Here is a 15201-nt window from a genome sequence, read left to right as displayed (position 1 = left end):
TCTAACAGAAATACCTGAGTGCATGGATATTAGGAAAATAAAATCCCTCTTCCTCTCTGCCAACAGCCCAACAGGACACGTTACGCAGAGAAAGGAAAAGCCTTACCAAAATAAGACGCTCCATAATGAATGTGTGTTTTCTTCCCCCCACACACACCCTGGAGAGGATGAGAGCGAACATGTGATGAGAACAGAAATAGTCACATCACTTAATGCATTGCTGGACGGTACCCAGCCGGCACAGCGATGAACCTGGCGTAAGACCCGATAGCAGCAAACCAGCATAGCATCCTATTTAATGGCTGGTGGCCCACAGATGTTTTAAACCTCGAGACTGCATCTCTCAGAGGTTTCCCTTTCGGCTCGAGCATCAGCGGGCTGCTTTTGGAAGCAAAGGCTGCGGATGCTCTATCCAGGGACCTAGCGCATCTGCGGATTAGCTGGTGCGTGCGTACGTGCGTGGCGTCCGAGCCCAGATCCGGTGATGTGGCTTACGAAGCAGGAGAGGACCCACGCTGCTGCTACAGAGCGCCGTGTCCTGCTCTCGAGCATCGCTGGAAGAATGAGTCAGCCGTTTTCCTTTGCGCGAGGGTCGAGTGGATGCCCCTGTCTGAGTGTCACTAATAAAAGCACCCAGAAATGTAACGGCTCTGTGCTTGCATGTCGTGCTTGCGACTGTCTTAAAGACCAGCTGCTCTGCGTGAGACTTCCAGAGAGCGAGAGCGCTTGAATGAAGCCCTTATATCTCTCTCTTTTTCTTTTGCCCTTTTTTTTTTTCTTTTGGCCACACATTACAACGTGAGCTCTGGTCCTCGCTCGCCTTTTCCTCTTGCTCCCCAGGGCAGCCCGCTGTGTCTCAGAGGCACGAGGAGCGAGTCCTCCCGGGAGTCCTCCAGCTCGTGTGAGGAATGGCTCCTCGGGGGCTAAATCTGGCAGCAGGGCCCCGAGGTGGCGGAGACGTCCGTGTGGCAACGCTGAGCGTCTCTCCTCGATGACAGCAGCGCCTGGGACGGAGGTTTGCATTTTGGTGCGGCAGCCGGCCGGGGACACCTCCCTCCCTGCCCGCCCTGCCAGCACCTGCCCCTCCCTCTCGCCGTTGTGCAACATCCCAAGGGCAATTACAGCAGTGCTTACGTGGAGGAGTGATATTGGGAAAGTATTTAGTCATTTTTAACTGTTCTGCTGGCGGCTCCCCTCCCTTAAGGTGGTTCCTATTTCTTCTTCTCCCTCTCCCAGCATGTTGTGGCAACTCCTCGCAGCAGCCCCTGGCCCGGCGACCCTTCTTGGTGCATCCATGGGTACCGAGGGCTTCTCTTGGCGAGGGGGAGCCCGCGCTCCCGTGGAAGAGCCACACATTCCCATCGGACGACTCTTTTCCTTTCCTATCCCCATCTCTCCCATGCTTACTACTGTGATTTTAAAGCTTCTGCGCCTTGACAGTGATGGGGGGGGGGGGGGGGCCATGATTTTGAAAGCAAAAGTAAGAGGCAGGAGGATGCGGAGCTTTTCCTGCTCTCAGAGGCTTCTGGACGCTTCTCCATCTCCATCCCTGGAGTGATTTTCCCTGGGCCCAGTGTAAACAAGGCAATCCGTTACGGCAGTTTGAGCGTTACTCCACAAACACGCCGTCGTCCCCTGCCCCCACCACAGGCTCCCTCCGCTCCCTCTCTTCCTGCCGCCGTGCCGTGTGGGGAGCGTTGGTGTGGCACGGGGTTTATCGGGCACTCGTCCGCACGCAGGAACGGCCTCCGAGCATCGGCGGGCGAGGAAGGCTCCAGCGGGAACTGGAGTCAAGTCTGCAACAGCCCCGTTGCTTCGCTGCACGGCTCACCCCGGTTCGGAGGGACGATTGCAAAATTGAGGAGCATTTGGGGAAGTTTAGGGACGCTGATGCGCTCCCACGGAGGGTCATGGAAAAGTCCGGGTATTGTTTACCCTAGAAAGATGGTGAAAAGAAGAGGCCACGGTAAAAGAAGAAAAGCTCACGTGCGCACAAAAACAACGCTAAAAAATACATGATTAAGGTTACAAAGTCAGGCGCTGAGCGCGTAAGAAATCCCAGTATTAAAGACACCTGAGCGGCTTACATCCGGCAGAGTGGCGTGCATTCATTAGGGCGCAGTCTTAATTCTGCGGTCACAAGCTAATTCTTCTGCAGGGGCTCTGCCGCAGGGAGTGTGTGGGATGGACGGAGCTCGGTTAAAAGCAGCTCAGTGTCCAGTATATGGCTGTCCCGCTGCTATTTGGTGTGCAACCGTCATGCGAATCCTGCTTGGAAGACGAAATTGTCCGTTCCTCCTGGACTATCCTAAAGTGCAAAACACCTAAGTCTGCTCTCGCCTCCCGCTTTCCTTTCTTTCCCTCTGTCCCTTCCACCTCCATGCGGCTCGGTGGTTGGCGGGGGGGATTAGCAGGACCCCCCCCAGTGATAACCCTTTTGGGGAAGGCTGGCTTTGCCTTGGGACCCCAGAGCAGGAGGGAATACACTCTGCAGCTCCAGGAGGTCTGATGCAAGTGCAGCCCACATGCTTCACACTGCCAGCATTTAATTTTTCCATCTGTTTTTTGTTTTGGTTCAGTTAAAGGCAGAGAGGAGAGGTGGATTTTGGTGTGAACCTCCTGTCTGTCTGCATACGGTGTGCGGGACAAAGGCGGCTTAGCTTGGAAAGCCCCAGAAGCACCCAGGAGCAGGCTGGGGGACTTAGCAGACATCGTTTCTTCTGAAGCTGCGGGAGAAGCATACACTTAGGAGAAGCAGCCTTGCAGCCTGCTGTATGGATTCACCGTCTGAGAGCTGAGCCAGCCAGAGCCTGGAGGGGACAGATGGAGGAATTAAGGACATCTCAGCTGGGCAGTAGGACCAAGGGATGCTTGCAGGGGAGCTGGCTCCCATACCTGAACCACTTTGGAGTCAGGGCTAGGAGTTATCACAGCTTTTCTTAGCAAGAGAGCCCTCCACCGGAATAATGTGTTGTGGACATAAAAGGAGATCTGGAGAGGGAATATTTTCACCTTGGAAGCTGCTAAGGAACTTGCATTTAGCTGCTAGCAATCTGTTTCAAACTGGGTTTCTGTCCCAGGAAAGAGAAAGCAGAGCAATCTCGCTGCCCTGACCAATTGTAAATTCTTTCCTGGCTTTGCTGGGGAAAAACAACGCGCTCTCAGTGAAAACCTCCCAGAAATCCAGGACATGGGTATTTTATATGTCAGCCCTTTACCACTTTGGAGAGAGCAGCTGAGGAGACCAGTCAAGTAGATCCCCTGACTTTTATTTACCAACAAGTCAGTGGTGTGTCTGGTGAAGGACGGAGATGCTGCCTCCCTCCCTGAGCCGGGCCGGTCACGGTGACACACGCGTGACCGCGGGAGAGAGGCCGAGAAACCATTTCTGAGAGAAGAGATTTGAGAGGGATGTGTGTAGCAGAGCACACAACGCAAAAGCCATGTTGAAACTTTGCATTTAGATGCCTGCAGCAGCAAACCGGGGAGCTTTCCATGAGGACCGATAGATTTCCTGCCTCACAGCGTTTGCTTAAAAAGTATTCATAAATATACCCGCCACTACTAACCATCCTTTTCTGCTGGGAATTGCCATTAGCAGCTAAATTCAGCATTTTACATATAAAAAGCACTGAGACTTAATTCTGTGCCATGTTTTCTTCAAAGTCCTTGTAGAAGAGACAACTCCAAGCTGGATTTTGGCCAAGAGTTACAGCGAGGTGTTGGGAAGCGGGGATTGTAACGCCGCTCAACGTACGATCGCAGCACCCAGGAGGTGCACGTGGTGCGGTCAAGACGAGATGCCGTGAAGGATGGGGTGTGCTCCCCGAAGATGGACCCGTCTGACCTGTGAGTTGCTGCAAATGGAAGTTGCCTCCATCGAGCGTGCGCGAGCGGCGCTCCCTCGGAGGCCAAAAACGGACACCTATTTCTGGATGCGACAAGAAGTGCATCCCTGATGCTAATTATCCCGTTGCATTGCAAATCCCTGCTGCAGCACGGAGGGCTGCACGAGTCGTTCAACCTTTTAAACGTGGAGGCCACTTTCTCAAAAGCACCTGGACTTCCCCAGCTGAAGTTCTACCCGTGCCAAAATGAGCAGGGAGTGAAGGTCCCCGTGGAGTTGCTGCTTTGGAAGGGAGATGCAGTCTCGTGCTCCAGTCTGCGGAGGACTTTCCAAACACGGGGAATTAGGATGGGATTTCAGTGGAAGCGTATTATCCTGTTTCTTCTCTGAGCACATTTCTTCCTCCAAAGCAGCACAGGACAGGCAGGGCAGCAGCCGAGGTGGCCGGTGAGGCAGCTCCCATGCGTGCCGGAGGGGACCGGGCCAAGAGCTCCAGAGGGTTCCCTGTGTTCCCGGTGCAGCTGGAGCAGGAGCAGGGATGGCAGGAGCGGGATGGAGGGGGAGCAGACGGCGGGCACGGAGCTGTGGCTCTGAACAGGCGGCACAAAGCACTGTCGGAACAGCAGGGGCTCGCGCTGGCGACGGCTGCAAATGGAGATGGAAAGGGCTGGAGAGGAAAGGACGTGACACAGCTGGTCCCCTTCGGCTTTGATCTCTAAAGCAGAGGGGTGTTGGCCACGGAGCGGGAGGGGGGAAGAAGGGGGGTGACTCATAAAAATATTGGTGTTTCCATGAAGATGCAGTTACCTGAGGACAGGAAGGAGGAGGGAACTTCCCTGCAAACGTGGGGGGAGCTGGAAGAAAAAGTCCCACTTGTGTAGAAATTGCCAGCCCGCTTAGGAGCACAAAGCTGTTTGCTTTGGAGCCAGCGGGCTGGTTATTTGCTGTGAGTTGCTGGTTATGTGCAGAGCAGAAGGTGGTTTGTGTGCTTGTTGCTTCAGGGCAAAGAAAAAGAGGGGGGGGGGGGGGGGGAAAGGAAGAGCTGATTTTCTTGGAGGCCTGTGTGGTGGAGATGTCTTTGGAAGAGAAAAGAGCGATCTCCTTCCTGCTGCTGGGTGAGGGAGCAGGTCGAGGGGGATAATCCAACCCCGGGTAGCTGGGGAGAAGTCAAGCGCACCCCAGGATCTTCGTTCGGAGGCTCTGGCCACGGCAGGGCTGAGGTTTCGCCTTCCTGACCGCCACGGGGTTTGTGCTGGGGAGAGGGTTGTGGTTTGCTCCCGGGCACGTAGGTTTGCTCTGCGTACCCGTCCCTGCCCCTGGCAAGCTGAGAGGGGTGCCCTGTCCTGCACAGGGGGACACGAGAAGGGCGGGTGGACACAGCTGACGCCTGCCCTGCACCGAAGCAAGCTCAAACTTTTCCTCGCTTCTCCCTCCATGAGCCCTTGGGGGATTCCAGCTCACAGAATCCCTATATGTGGCGTAGGACCAGCTCTAATTTTTATCCTGGAGGCAAAAATCACTGGAAATAATGCTTCATCACTCTGAAGGTCCTGACACCACCCTTAACCACCACATCACGAACCTCCTGTCGCAATTGTGATCTGCGTATGTGTCAAATCTTGCCTCGCAGATAAAAGCTGCTCCGCAGGCACCTTTTGTACTGAAATACGGAGCCTTTAAAATGTGAAAGAAACAACAAAATGTAGGACGCCACACAAAGCTGACCCACTGGGGACTGGGGGGGGGAAAAACCGCAAGAAGGAGGGCTTGACACACAAAAATTGTTTTGTTAACAAAGCATCATTGTTCCACTCTGAATCGGTTTGACTGGAGTGGTAGAAACACCCCATCTGGAGACAGATGGAGAGTTTTCTGGCTAAAGAGACGGTGGGAGGAGGGACGGCTGACAACCCAGCAGATAGCATTGTCTGCTGCTACCTTGGCAATGGAGAGCAGAAAGGGCGGGTGGCAGATTAGGCGTCCCCTTCGCAACCCGCCCGTCACGCTGGCTCCTTCTGCGCCCTGGGCCCTGCGCCCGGAGGGAGGTGTGCGCCCAGGTTGGCAGCTCGCACCCCGGGATAATCCTCCCTCTCTTCTTGCAGGGCTGGTTGGGTGCTCGTGGGGACCGGTGAGGTGTCTGGGGAGGCTGCGAGCCGGTGTCCCCCCCTTCCAGGGTGCTCTCAGTACACGCCACGCTGGCAGAGCCCAGCTCGGTGTAATGGTACCGTACCGCTTGCGTGCTGTGCCGGGGCATTGCGTGATGTGGTTTTAGGGGCATTGCGTGATGTGGTTTTAGGGGCATTGCGTGATGTGGTTTTAGCAGAACCGGGGGACCCAAGTGGAAACAGCTTCACGGAGCGAGCACTGAAGGCTTGCTCCTGCTCTCGCATCGGTTTTGCCGCTAACTTCCAGGAGAGCAGGATTTGGGCTGCTGGAAGGATGCTGAGCAGAAACAAGCACGGTCAGAGCTGCAGGGAGTAAAACTGGTGATAGCAGCAAGAGTTAATGCAACGCCGAAAGACACGGGGATGGGACAACCGCAGGGGTGGTGCTTGGGTGACCTGCGGGACGCCTGAGGACCCGCACCTTGAATTGCCCTGGCCACCTTGCTGAGGTTGGGAATGAGGGAGGGAAAATCTATGCTTGAATGCCTGGGGCCTCTTAGCTACAGCACACGCTAAACGTGAGATGGTTTATGGCAGCAGGCTCCGCTGGCACGGTGTCTGCTCTGCTCCCCGAGAGCTCACCAACAGCCCCTGCTCCCTCTGCTGCCTTCCATGCCTGATGGGAAACTCCGGGGTGGGTTTTGCTCCTGCCAGAGCTTTGAGGGATCGTATCCTGCCCACCCTATCTGAATTCCTGATTACTTGCTAATTGCTTGACACACTCTACTTGCAATGCAAGAGACGGGCTCACGTCATCCTCTGTGGTTTGCCAGGGGAGAGTGTGAACCTCTTTTTGACTTGCCTTGAAATAGATGAAAAAGAATAGAGCTCGATATGATTAATGTGAAAACTTCAGCTTGGTTTCCTGCCTTGGATCTGGGCCTCGGTCATCTTAGCATCCCTGTACCTTGTTTTTCGAGGGTTGGGCGCAGTGGGGGCATCTGAGGGCTGATGGTGCGGGTTGCAGTGGCCTGGGCGCTCCTCTGCAAGGTCCGTCCATAATCCCCAGCCGCTGGAGACATTTCGGGTTTGTGCAGCAGTCACGGAAGGATTCAGGTGGTTGCCTCGAGGCACTGCTGAGATAATACCTCAAGGGCTTCTATTCAAACCCACTGGGGCTTTTACATTTGCATGGTGGAAATCTATTCAGATGCACCATGGCTTTTCACTGAGCCGAGATGAGCGGGCCAGCTCGCCCCACTCGGCTGCGGGCAGGCGGTCGCCCATGCAGAGGGGATCAGGGGACCGGCACGGCTTAGATACAGCCCTGCAAAAAAAGTGAAAGTAATAAAGTAAAAGGCAGTTTTGGTTTTTGAGCCTCGGGGCTGCGGATGCAGCAGCACGGCGGTGGCAAGGGGTGTCCTGCTGATGCCCCGGTGTCCCCAGACCCATCCAGCGCGTGCCCGTGAGCTTGCGGAGGTGGATGCAATATTGGCTTCCCTGCCTGGCACACCAGCTTTGCCTCCTGCATCCCCTGCTCTGGGCTGGATCCTGGCTGGTCCGAACAGCCCAGAGGGACGTGGCACAGGGAGGAACGTGAGGGTGATGGGAAGGTCTGTGTCACGCTGTGATGTTCAGCACATGAGGTCCCAGAGCATTTGCATCCATCACGGCACCGCAGGTGACTTTGGGATGAAGCGTGGCCTCAGGAAGGAGAAGTGAAGGGGGTCAGTGAATGCGACCGAACACGCAGGATGGAGTAACACAGGTCGGATGTATTTACCTGAGCTCTTCTGCAAGGTGTTGTGGTTGTCCCAGAGGGAAGGGACCCGGACTTCAGAGAAGTGGGACGCTTGGACAGCCAGCCCCTGCTTTTGCAGCCATTTGCCTGCCCCGGGCTGCCAGGAACACCGTCCCCACAGCCTGCCCTGAAAAAGCATCATTCTGCCATCTCCGATTTCAGCCCTGCTGCAGGCAGGGACCGGACCAGATGCACCGTGCTGGCAGGAGAGAGGAGGTGAGGCAGGGCGGGCAGGCTCGGCTCATGCCGACTGCTGTCACGGCGCAGCGCCCTTGACGTGGCTTTCGATGCCAGGAGGCCAGCCAGGGTGCAGACCCCGCTGCCGAGCGCTGCCTGCCCTGGAAGGAGGAGATGGGACCCGGATTGCTGGTCATGCAGCAAAGCGTCCACGAGCGAGGACTCTGACACGTGCACGGCGGCAGGTCAGGGTGCTGTTTGCTTTGCCCTACCACTTGGAAAGCGAAGTACTTCCCTGGGGACCCACGTGCCATCCCCCTCACCTCCTGCACCGTGCCATCCCTGCTGTCCCGGTGCTGGGCATGTGGCGTGAAATCTTTCACCTGGCTTTCCTCTGTGCAGAAAGGAGAGAAAAATCAGCGCGAGAGCTCTCCCGGGGAGCAAGGGGGATGAATTCACCTTGCTGAGAGGCGAGGGAGTTGCTGGGTAAGAGGTGCCGGAATAAGCGCAGAGTGGATTAATCTGCAGCGACTTCGTTGTCGCTAATCACTGGTGTAAAAGCGCACGGGGAGGTCGGGTGCTTTCGGGTGGCGTTGCGCAGAGGCAGCGCTGCCTGCGCAGGCAGCAGCAGCCGGGTCGCTCCTCTCTCTGCCTCCCAAACGCCTCCTGCGCCGGGCTCTGTGAATCAGCATTTCTGCAGTCGAAACGAGACAGCGGGGAAAGGCGGGAGGCTGGCGGGGCGTGGGGAGCCTGGCGGGGAGGAGGATGGGGGGACCTCGTTAAAAAGGGGCAGCCTGTGAGTTGAGGGTGGTCTCATGCCGCGGATCTGCAATCTGCTCCCTCTCGGTTTTTGCTCATTACCGCCGTACACCCCTCGTGCGCGGCTGCCGAGGTAAACAAGCGCTGTGAGCAATGCCTCCCCTTTTCCCTCGTCCCCTCCCTGCCGCCGGTGACGGGGGAATGTGACAAGCTGGCACCGGGAGAAGGCATGAAAGCGATGTGATCCGCTGCGGCTCCTGAGCCGAGAACCTGGGGAGATCCAGTTACAGCAACGGGGTTAGAACAAAAGAGATTTGCCTCCGGGATCAATTCCTCTCCATTTTCCGGGCTTGTGCACGTGCGTGTGCGTGCACGCGCGTAACAGCCTCCGTCTCCGGTGGTTAGCGCTGCCGGCTCTGCGGCACAAGCAGCCCGGGGCCCGGCCAAGCACCAGCTGGGCCCTTCTCCGAAGGGCTCTGGCGCTCCAAAATGCTTCTGTTTCCCAAAACAGGGAGAGCAGGGTGATCCCCTGGGACAGGCCTAGAAATAGCAAGGCCAGGCTTTGCAACGCTTGAAAACCAGCAGCAAAGCCGGGCGGTTGGCAGTTGCCGGAGCTCCGGCCTGTCCTCTGCCAAGGGCCGACCCGATGCGGGGCTGAGCTCCGGGTGTGGGGCTGAGAGCGGTCTCCGTGATCCGCACGGATCGCTCCCTGCTCCCCACGCGTTTCGAGGTGACACCTCCTCCCCTCCATCACATGGCTGGCCAGCGAGCAAAAACCGAACCCCTTAAAAGCCTTTTTTTGCGACATAACGGCTGTGCCAACACCGCGTTAACCGAGATGCCTTTAACCCGCAGCCATGGCGAGGCTGGGGGCACAGCGAGCATTTCATACGTGCTGCCGGACCAACTCAAGGAATTAGCAGGGTCCCACACCCTGGGATGCTTATCGCTCATTTTGGGGGAGATTTGGCTTATTTGGTTTTGGATTTTTTTTTGGCATATTGCCTTCTCTCGAATGCCGCTGGGGATGAGCCGTGGAGAGCACAGATGTGCATCCCAAGCATACCGCAACGAGGTTCCTGATTTAAGGACTGTGATTAACCTCTTTCCGACAGTTGCTAACCAGGTGCAGAATTGTAACGGGAAGAGGAGAAAGCTCAGTGAAAACAGCCAGTTTTCCTCCGTCACCTGGAAATGCACACGGATGCCATTTTCTGCCTGGAAATCAGGCAGGGTTTAGGATTTATAAAGGGCGCAGGGACACCCCGTTTTTATCAGTGCTGCCCTGTAGCTGCTCTCCGGAGCCCGTCTCCTCCTTTCCGGCTTGGGATCCTGCAAACAAGGCATCGATGCAGCGTGAATCCGGTGCAAGGTGTGCCGGTGTGCGGGATGATGGGCTGCGGACCGTGCCCCGCTCGGGGCTGGGCATTCAGGGGTGCTAACGAGAAACGAGGCAGAAAATCACCCTGGATTTTCTGCCCTTCATCTCATGAGTCTGAGCTGGAAGAGCACTATCCCTTGCGCAAAAAAAGCCGTGGCATCTCCCAGGCATTCCTGCGTGGGATGCATGTGGGGACCATGACCTGCACGCATGGCCGTGCACATGGATTTGCCCAGGCCAGGTTTCCGTGGGACCTTGCTCTTTGGAAAGCTGGGTATTGGGAAGAGAAAAGTGGTTTTCCATGGTTAGGCATGAAAAAGGGGAGCCATTGCAGCTTGTGTTTTGCAGTCAAGGGTTAAACAAGGAGCTGCCAAACTTGCTCATTTTCAGGAGATCTGGCATCTGTGGGACTCGGGGCTCCTCTGCCCGGGACTGTCGCTGACCTCCCAGGTCTGGTTTTTGCGTGTGACACTCACAAGTGCCGTATCTCACCCCAAATACCGCTCTGGCATCGTGGTCGGTTTTAGATCGACTTTGAAGTTGTCCACCGGCCGGCCAGGCGCTGCGGTGCACGTGCACGCATGGGCTTCTGCACCTTGTTTTTCAGAGCGCTGGACTTTTACTCCTGTTCCAGCCACTGGCTGGATGGTTTTAGGACCCCCCCGTCGTACCTCCTCCCCTTTCCATCTCCCCAGCTCTCAACCACAGCCAAATCCCTGTATTTTCCCCCAAAGAGGAGGCTGCAGGCTGTATTTCACGCTGGGGCGTCCCCAGGCAGGGAGCAGCGGTTGCTGGGCTCCAAACACTTTGCAGAGTCAAGAGCTGTCGTGTCCCTTGGGGGAACAGCAGGGAGAGAGCGGGACGGGGGACCGGGAAAGAGGGGCACCCCCAAAGCGGGCAAGTAGATGGGCTTGGGAAATGCGAGGAGACAGAAAAATTTATTAAAAACAATTAATAGCTACTACAACCAAGGATTTAAACTGAAACCAAAGCCTTAGGGAGGGAGGAAATGAAGTGGCTTACGTTTGTTATTTTATTGCTTAATATTTTTTTTTTTTTAAATGTGATATGCTAAATGCAAATAAGCGTTCTTACCAAGCAGGAGAGGGAGGGGATGGAAGACATGCCGGGAAAAGTGAGTGGGATCTAGGTTTTGCATCGTTCGCTGAATTACTGGCAGGTCTTTTGTAACATCTGTTAAAAATAAAACAAACATTCATTTCCATTTCTCACTGCCTGAGATGGCTTCTGCAAAAAAATTTCAACCTGTCCAGGAATTTGTCTTGAAAGTTGCCCTCCCTCTCCTCACGCCTCCTCTTCTCCAGGGGAGATTTCCTTCCTGGACTTCCCAGGGGCTCCATTAGCCCCACATTAAAGCCTTTTTACTTTGCTCTCAAACTCTCCATCGAAGTAAAAGGAATTCTAATAAACCGCTGGGAAGACTCTGCTATTCACTCTTTCCATGGAAACACGGCGCTGCCTCGGAGCAGAGTTCCTCTCGACGGAGCCTGGGTCACGTCAGGAGGAGACCAAGGAGGGATGGAGAGATGGTTTCCATTATAAGAGATCTTTTGAGAGAAATAATCACTGCTCTCCCACCAAGGAAAGCCTTCGAGACGACGGGGGTCTTGGCACACCGCGGGAGCGGGGCCGGCCTCGGAGGGGGCGGTGGCGTGAAGCGGCGATGTGCCGGGCGCTGAGAAACTCATTAAAACATCTGATTAGCGGAAACGAAGGCACCCGGTACCGATTCCTCTCTCTCGATGGGAGGGACGAGTCTGGGAGGGTGGATGGACCCGGTGCTGCGGGCAGAGGCTACACGGGGGGCTTGGGGATGGGGACGTGGGGTGCGGCGAGGGACGGGGTCGTGGGAGGACATCGGTGGCTCCTCGCCCAGGGCCGTGCTGCACCGACCGAACATCACACCAGGCAAATACATTTTTCAAGGCCAAAAAACGCCTGTTTGCTCTGGGAGGGGGTTTCTGGCTGTTCCCTGGGTCCCAGGCGGGAGCCGGTCCGAGGAGGTCAGTGCGATGGCCCTCCTACCTAAAGTGACTGCGATATAATTAATTTTGAGCCCCCTCGCAGGCACAATCGTCCCGAGTGTTGCCGTTCCGACACCGCGCTGCAAGATGAAGGATTTTTTTTTTTTTTTTTTTTTCCAAGCGTGAGGAAGCTCGTTAGAAATAGCCCGAAGGGCAAAGTTAGGAAATGAAAATCCATCGGATCCGCTCGGAGCCGGTGCACGGTGCTTGATGAGAGTTGAGGCAGGGCTGCCTGCTCCCTGCCCGCAAGGAGCCACGAGCGCGGGGCGTGTGGCGCAGGGTGCGAGGTGTCACCCCGGCCAGGGGACGAGAGCAATCCATTGGGATCGTCGGGAGCGGGGCTGGGGGAATCTCAGCCAGGGAGAGGGATGAGAGGAAGAGGAATGAGGAAGAGCCGGCTCAGAGCATCCCGCATAGGCGCCGGGGAGGTCCCGGGGACCCCGGGCCAGCGGAGCACGGCACGGCCGGGCGGAAGGGGAGGCTGGAGGGGAAAAGCTCCTATTTCTCAGCATGGAGGAGGAAGCCTTATCTTTGTAGGTCGCAGTGGTGAGACGCTGAGGGAACCGGAGCGCCTTTGTTTTAGCAGCTCCAGAAATGACATTGCAATGAGTCATTATTTTTTAGCCCCCCTCCCCCGGCGTAGGAGGTGGGGGGGTTACTTCCAGGGAAGCCTCCGACTTTGGTCAGCAAGGTGAGCCCTGTCCTCGCGGTGGGGAAGATGGGCTTTTCGATGCCGGTCGCGCTGGGTTTGTGGTAGCTTGGGGTGAGATCTGCTCTGAAGCGGCGGCCGGTGAACGGACGGGGCACGGGGCCGTATCCGCACCCACGGCGGGGGGCTGCGTGCCACGCGCGGGGATGCTCTGGAGCCGGATGGAAACTTTCCCATCCGCGCGACTGCGCGGCAGCATCCTCTACGAGCTCAGAGGCTTTAACCGGTAAAGTTAATTGCTGTGATAGGTGATGCTCTCCCACCCAGGCGGCGGTTGGGCTGAGACAGACACGGCCATGTCATGCAAAATGGAGGCGACATGGGTGCCGGCACCTCAGAAGTGCCGAGAAGCCAGGAAATCAAGCCTTTGTGAACCCGTAAATCGCAGAACTATGAAGCTGCCGGAAAAATCACAGCATTTAAAAAACAAAGCGTTTGGTGGTGATTTAATTTGCATATGGGCCTCGTGGGGGCTTGTGGTTTCAACCTTTCTCCTCGCCACGGTGAGGTCAGGGTTTAAGGAGAGCAGGGCTGAGGTTCTCCTGAAATCACAGGACTCCCGGAGGCAGGGATTTCAAATATACCAGAGCCGTGAAATGACCCGGATGGACCAGATCACTCAATTTATGGGACTGTAGTGTAAAAATAACAAATCCTTTAGCCTTCTTTCAGTCCCAGAGGAGAAGCTGGGGGTGATGCCCGTGGGGTACGTCCCACCTTGGCTTTACTAGGGCGGCAGTCACAGCCCGTGGTGCCAACTGGCGGAGGAGCTCTTCCCTGTGAAGGGCAGGGGGGATCGGGGGTTAGGGGGGATAAATACCGAATCCCCGGAGAGCCATGAGGTCCTGGCTCGGTTTACCGTCCTGCAGAGAGGCACGTGTGAAGTCGGAGGTGGCCGGGAGCGTGCTGTGGTGTGTTAGCTATAAACAGCCAGGCTGGGGCTGGGATGGGGATGAGGGTGAGGATAAGGATGGGGATGAGGACGAGGATGAGGAGAAAGGGGACAGGGGAGATGAGAGCAAGCGGTCTGCTTTGGCAGATGCGAGGTCCCCTTACGAGGTTTGGTCTGTTTTGCGGCTCGATGCCTGCTATCTCGAGTAATTAACAGGGAAAAGAGAGGGCCTGGTTATCCATCCTTCAAGAGCAAGGGGTTGAATCGAAAGGCAGCACCTTGGAAGTGGATCAAATAGCTCTCCAGCCCCCCGCGTACGGCTCGGAAACTTGCTGCCGTGCTGCGTTATCAAGGTGAACAGCTTTAGTTCAATTAAAGAGAGGTTCAGAGCGGAGTCGGGGGAGGAGGCAGGGCTGGGTGTTTGCACCCTTCGGGCAGGAGCCAGCACGCACGGAGCTGCACGGCAGCGACCCCGGCCAGCCCGCACGGGCACGGCTGGCAGCCGGACGCGGGTGTCCCGGTGTGCCAGGGCCACCAAAGCCCTCCCTGGCAGGCAGCGCTGCGCGTCTCTTCACGAGGGGACCAGCTCCCCCTCCTCGCCTCTGCACCGGATTTTATTTACCCCTTGGAAAAAGCAGCGTGCCAGGAAGGATTGCTCTTTGTTACCGTCTCCCTTTCCCCCCCCCTCCTAAAAGAAACCCCCCAAAAGCAATCGCTCCCAGCGACGAGCTACCGTCAGCTCCCCGTGCACCTAAATCCCCGCAGATGCATGGCCCTGGGAGCCCATGCGCCTGTATTTTTCCTGCCGGTTGCTGCCTGGGCTGCAGCTGGCTACGGCGCGCAGAAAGCTGCAGGTGTGATTTGTTCATTTGCCTCCACCCCCCCGCGCTGCCTCCCTCTTGCTTTCCTTCCCCACTGCCGCGCGAGCCCACCTAGCTCATCCCACCCAGCTCATCGCGGCGGCGAGACCCGCATCCCACCCCACGCCGACTCCGGCATCTCCCCGGTGCAGCGCTGGCGGAGGGTTGGGATCGCTGGGGCTGGCGTGTGTGTGTGTGCGTGGAGGGGAGGGGAGGGGGGGTTAATCTGATCCTACGAGGCTGGAAGAGGAAAAAAATCAAAACTATAAAGAAGGCAGCAGCCTCCTCCTTTTCCCTCTCCCCCGCTCCAGAGGATTAAGCCTACAAAAAAAAAAAAAAAAAAAAAAAAAAAGGAAAAAAAAAATGTCTGCAGCTTTCTGTTGACCCTGCATGATGGCATTTTTGCGCTCTGTGTGCTGCCTCTGCTGATTGCTATTCCTGGCACAAACACACACACACACGCGCGCACACACACACGCAGCCCCAGCACGGCTCACACGGGCACGGCGAGCCCACTCCAAAAAAAAAAAAAAAACCAAAAAACCAACCAAACCCCCCCAAAAAAACCCCAACCACCCCCAAACCCAACCCAAAACCAGTGCCGTTGGCCCTCGGCGTCCCTGGC

The 15201-nt window shown here is 56.5% G+C and overlaps 1 protein-coding gene across 5 annotated transcripts in view; it reads left to right on the top strand.

The window, feature by feature from the left end:
- RAI1 (retinoic acid induced 1) overlaps nucleotides 1-15201 on the top strand; it is an 80801-nt gene that overhangs the window by 20389 nt on the left and 45211 nt on the right. The window contains exon 1 of one of the 5 annotated variants that reach the window (XM_075514924.1): nucleotides 13888-14069. The exons of the other annotated variants lie outside the window; for them this stretch is intronic. The gene's annotated coding sequence lies outside the window, so the exon portion shown is untranslated. Of the gene's footprint in view, nucleotides 1-13887; nucleotides 14070-15201 lie in introns of those variants that run through there. 5 annotated transcript variants of the gene reach the window in all.

This window comes from Mycteria americana, chromosome 12 (genome assembly GCF_035582795.1).
Source record: "Mycteria americana isolate JAX WOST 10 ecotype Jacksonville Zoo and Gardens chromosome 12, USCA_MyAme_1.0, whole genome shotgun sequence".
NCBI classification, from domain to species: Eukaryota; Metazoa; Chordata; class Aves; order Ciconiiformes; family Ciconiidae; genus Mycteria; species Mycteria americana.
The sequence above is the reverse complement of the archived record's forward strand: the minus strand, read 5'-3'. Positions and strand labels throughout refer to the sequence as shown.